Source organism: Schistocerca piceifrons, chromosome 1 (assembly GCF_021461385.2).
Source record: "Schistocerca piceifrons isolate TAMUIC-IGC-003096 chromosome 1, iqSchPice1.1, whole genome shotgun sequence".
Taxonomy (NCBI): Eukaryota; Metazoa; Arthropoda; class Insecta; order Orthoptera; family Acrididae; genus Schistocerca; species Schistocerca piceifrons.
In genome coordinates, this window is record NC_060138.1 from 548,389,638 (window position 1) to 548,395,357 (window position 5,720).

Consider the following 5,720-nt stretch of genomic DNA (forward strand, 5'->3'; position numbering starts at 1 on the left):
ATTTCCGAAATGGCGGTTCAGCAACTGCTTAACTGGATTTTCAATGTTCAGAGATGCGTCGTCTTGCACGAAAATCATCCCATCCACACATCCATGCTATTGGAGAGCTGGAATGACGTGGTTGCGCGAAAGACACTCATAGCGCGTACCAGTGACTGTTCAGGTAACAGGACCGGAATCATCTGTCTGGTTCAAATGGCTCTGAGCACTATGGGACTCAACTGCTGTGGTCATTAGTCCCCTAGAACTTAGAACTACTTAAACCTAACTAACCTAAGGACATCACACACACCCATGCCCGAGGCAGGATTCGAACCTGCGACCGTAGCAGCAGCGCGGCTCTGGACTGGAACGCCTAGAACCGCACGGCCACGGCGGCCGGCGGAATCACCTGTCTCTTCGAAAAAATACGGCCCTATGGTAAATGATGCCGTAAACCCGCACTACACAGTGACCTTTTCAGGATGAAATGGTACCGGTTGATTTGCGTGTGGATTTTTCGTTGCCCATATTCGATAATTCTGTGTATTGATGTATCCTGTCAGATGGAAGTGTGCTTCGTCTGTCAACAAAATCTTAAACGGCCAATCATTGTCCACTTCCATGCGAGCAAGAAATTCTAAAGCAAAGGTCTCTCTTGCTGGCAGGTTAACAGGAAGCAACTCGTGCTCATGGGTAATTTTGAATGGTAGGCAAAGACGGATGTTTCGTAGGATTTTACGCACCGTGCTCAAGGGTATGTCCAATGTTCGGGCAGTTCTCCTTGCACTAAACGTTTGCACACCACCTCTCGTCTCCACCTGCATTGCTGTGGCCACTGCTTTCACTGACGTCATATCAATTCGCTTCCTCCCTCTACCAGCTTTCACACCAAAAGAACCCGTCATTTCGAATTTCCGAATTATTTTCTCCAGGCCCACGGCAGTCATCGGACCAACGCCTTTTTTCAAAGTTTTCAATATCCGGAACTTCTGCAGAGCGACGTGTGCACAGTCATCATTCTTGTAATACAGCTTTACAAGCAGAGCGCGATCCTGCATTGAGGCGAACGTCGTGTATTTACAAGCTGGTAATTGCCTTAACGTACGTTTGAAGCACAGCATTGTATGGTAGTGAAACACGGACTGTGGGAAAACCGGAACAGAAGAGAATCGAAGAATTTGAGATGCGGTGCACAGACGGATGTTGAAAATTAGGTGGACTGATAAGGTAAAGAATGAGGAGCTTCTGCGCAGAATCGGAGAGGAAAGGAATATGTGGAAAACACTGACAAGGAGAAGGGACAGGGTATAGTACATTTATTAGGACATCGGGACATGTCTTCCATGGTACTAGAAGGAGCTGTCGAGGGAAGAAACTGTAGAGGAAGACAGAGACTGGAATACATCCAGAGACTGCCATTAGAATACATCCATAGGTTGGCGCAGGAGAGGAATTAGTGGCGAGCCACATCAAACCAGTCAGAAGACTGATGATAAAAAGAAAAAGAAGCCTTAATACGATGTTTAAGAAAATTGTTGGCTGTTGACTTTCAGCATAACAAAATGCACCGAAATGCACACAAATAGGCAGAAAGATCCAGTACTGAATGATTAAACAACCGCAGCATAGTCACTAAATCCAGTGACATCCATTAAGCATCCAGGAGTATCACTAATCATGGGAAATGGTCTACTGACTGAGCTATCGACGGAAGGATCAGGAGACGCCCTTACAGCTTTACTTTCGCCAGTGCCGCTGTCCTGCTTTCGAAATCTCACAGAAGTTCCCTCACATACTTCAGCTGGTAAGCTTCAAATCATTACAAGACAAGACAAGAGGGAGAAGAGGCACTTGGAGACGAGGATATTGAAGAAACAGACAGTGAAGTGGGGCAAGAAATTTCTTCAAACGACGATACGTCTGATGAACTCTTCGTTGCTCCTGAAGAAACTGGGGATCCCTTGCAACAGCCAGATTTAGGCGACTATGAATATAAAGATTTCGTTTTGGGGAAGGATGGACAGAGAATCTGTACGACGTTGTCATTGAGAACCTATACAACCAGAACTCCTCGAAGAAATTTAATTACCAACCTCCCTGGTGCAAAAGGAACTGCCAGAACAGGCAAGACTACTCTCTTCTTCATTGAATTATTCGTGAGTGAAAGTATTACTAAGAAACTTGTACTTCACACTAATAAAGAGATCAGTAAAAGACAGGCTTTGGCCCCGAAGTTAGAGAGGTACAGTGGATCCATTGATGACATAGGGGTGAGAGAGCTTATCGCATTTATCTCTGTTTGTGGGGCTACCAAGAACTCTGTTGTGATTCTTGATGGTCTTTATAGCCTAAAATTTGGTCTTCCATTTGTCAGATGTGTGACGTCCAAAAATCGATCTGAATTCCTTCTTTCACCAATGAGATTTTGTTCTAAACAAACACGCGATGAGAGCGGGAGAAATGATAAATTAGCGCCCATTCATGGGACATTTTCAATGCAAACTGTGAGAAATATTATACCTCTTCCAAGTATATGACTGTCGATGAAACTCTTCTTAGTTTCGGAGGGAGGTGTCCCTTCAAAACGTTTATTCCTTAAAAAAGCGATAAATATAGATTGAAGACTGTGTCACTTTGCGACGTTTGCACACTTTACATATTTTTGCAGTGTGATAGCCTACGTAGGTAGAAATACAATTCAGAGGGAAAGCTCCCTTCCTTTGTAAAAATGTTATGTCGTTCGCCTGTGTGAAAACATACGAAATAACAATCGCAATGTAATAGCAGGCAACTGGTTTGGCTCGTACGAATTGCCTGAGACGATTACAGAACGTAAACTCACATTTGTTGGCACCATGCGGAAAAACAAAAGAGAAACACTTCCTGGATTACTCGCTGGGAAAGGATTAGATTCTATGACATCAAGATTTGTTTACAGCCCGACAAAATACTCACCTCCAACGTTGGAAAGAACAACAAAAAGATAGTACTTTCATCCACGATCCATGATTCAGGAACCGCAAATCCTGATACACGGAAACCTGAAGTCGTTCAATTCCATAATTTGACGAAAGGAGCAGTTGGTTGTTTCGACAGAATGTGTCACTCTTACACAACAGTGCGATATTTCTGTGGCATACTCGACATGGTGGGAATAAACAGCTGTGTTTTATTCACCTTAGCTGGAAGCAAACTGATTTTTGAAAAATCTTGCCAAAAGTTTGGCTGAACCTCATATGGAGCGAAGGCAAGCTGATGTGATGATTAGGAGAACCCCAAGTCTCGAAATAGGGTGGTTCTTGGAACTAAGGAAGATAGCAATCATCCAGTCTCTTGCAAACCTAGCCTCAAGAAAAGGAAATGCCACATGTGCGACAGAAAAAAGGCAACAGTTGAAACAACATATGCACCAAATGTAACCATCCAGTTTGCAAGGAGTACGAAAAATTAAGTCTGTCATGTTTACTGTGTGATCTTGCGGATTCACAAAATGAATCCGGAGAAGACTGATTCTGTGACGGAAGCGATTATACTGACATTTGGTATTGTCTGTAGCATAAGCTGTTTTTGCTTCGTCGCTGAAAAGGCAATTTCCAAAACTGTGGCAGTTTTAATCAAACTGTGCTCGAGTTTATATTTATTTTTGAAATCAATACAAAATTTCGAGTTTATGTACTTTTCTACGTCTGTTTCCGGACGTTGATTGGTTGGCTGTAATTCGTTTCTGGTGGCAATTTTCAAGAAATTTCTGAAGATGATGCCTGAAGTCTGAGTTTGCGATGAAAATATGTGAAGTTTTGTAAGTACCTCTACCTATACGAGAAATAAGGCCGTTCTCCTATTCATTGTTCGCTCAAGTTTATATTTCTTTCTGGTGTCAATAAAATACTTACCAGGCTTGGTGTTTTTCATTACGGTACATTGATAATTTTTAGTTTTTGGACCGTCTGACTACAACTGAATGAAACACCATTTTCATGCCACGAAAATTATGTTTCATTCAGTTGTGTCAGACGATCCAAAAACTAAAAATTATCAATATACCGCAATATTACACGCAGCTGAGGAAGACAGGACTACGAAAGTTGAAGCTGTTGGTTTTTTTCATTTCGTAATTTAACAATGTACTCACTTCCGTATCATTTTCTTGCATTATTGGTTTTCTGAAATGACAAAATGCTACTTTCCATGTATTTTCAGTACTAAAAACTGCTTGAAATTTCTAAATACGCTCGTAAACACCTGTGAATTTACTGTACAATGTTTTGACGCCGGTACGATGCTATCACTTGGCCCCAGAGCAAAAAAATGTGAGTAAGTTCCAGGCAGACCCCACGTTGGCGACGGCGGGTTAAGACGGAAGTTCTATTTTAAATTCTCCGCACATGTAGTGTCAGATATTCAAGGGATGTAACTGCTTTCAGCGATTGTTCGTCAGTCGTTCAGTAATGGGTCTTTCCACCTCTCTATGGGCAGTTCATTACATTTGTTAATGTCGAGGGTGAATAAATAATCCCCGATTCATGCTTCATTCCTCTGTAGATGTTCCTGCATTTTGCTACAATTTTATATCGTTACGGTTCTCTCGCACAGCTTAGCCGCATATCAGGTCATCGAAAACGTCTCTACGGAGCGCTAGCTGCCATCCCTTCATGGCTGGTAGCTTCTCCATTGAACAAGAGATTATGTAAACGGTCAGTTGTCTCCAGTATAGTGCTACATTGGTTCGGGGAGCATTATGGTGAATGCCAATTAATTTCTTAGTACCAGAGCACGTGGGGCATCGGCGCTATATGTCACATCATCTGCATCTCACTGCCGAGGTAATTCAGAAATACCGTGTCTTATACGTGTATGTTTCGTGTTGCATGCTACCAGCCACACACTAAGCACTTGAAGAATTCGCGCTACAACGAACCCCAAGTGTTTCTTATACCACAGTGGAATGAGTAAATTTCTAGGTTGATGGTCGAAGTATTCAGCTGATCGGCTGATGTGCTATGTCGGTAATTGAAAGACTAGTTAGACCAGCGTTACATTTCCGAAACTCCCTGATCCCCGCTTGCTGCACACAGTATGACCTCGCCTCTGATCCAATGACCTTTTATCGCTCAGTATCGCGCTGTACCCGCATATGAATCACTCCAGCCGGCCTACGCCACAGACTTTTCGTTCAAAAAAAGTTTTAAGTTTTTCATTCCCTGAGTACGTTGTCAAGAACTTTTCCTAAAGTATCATTAAGTAATGGTTTACATGGATAAATGAAAAATTGTAAAAGTAGCTATAGCTCGAAACGTTAAACGTTCAATACGATAATGTTTTATCGAGCTGTAAGGTACCTGAAACGGCATAACGAAAGAAAGCTCTCCTCCAACTAAAAATTATTTTCAGCTCTTTAGCAGACAGTTCGCCGGGAATGAAAGTTTCTACCAGCTTCGAACCCGGACGATCGCCGCACTCATGAAATACTCCTTCCGGCTGAGCTTCTCAGTAAATAATACCTCTCTTTTCTTTAAGTTAAGTGGTCTTCCTTTAAGTGGCGGGTATATAGCGGAGCATGGTGCAATGCTCGTTCGATTGTCCAGGTAATGGTTGGCGTGAATGAAATTTCAAATTAGGTAATAGGAAAAATGCTGTTAAACTCGTCACCGATATCAGGCTATCGGTATCGCTGCACCATTATCTGCCAATACGAAGCTTTTTCTCCTGAAATGAAAAACAGTTAATATTCCAGTCTA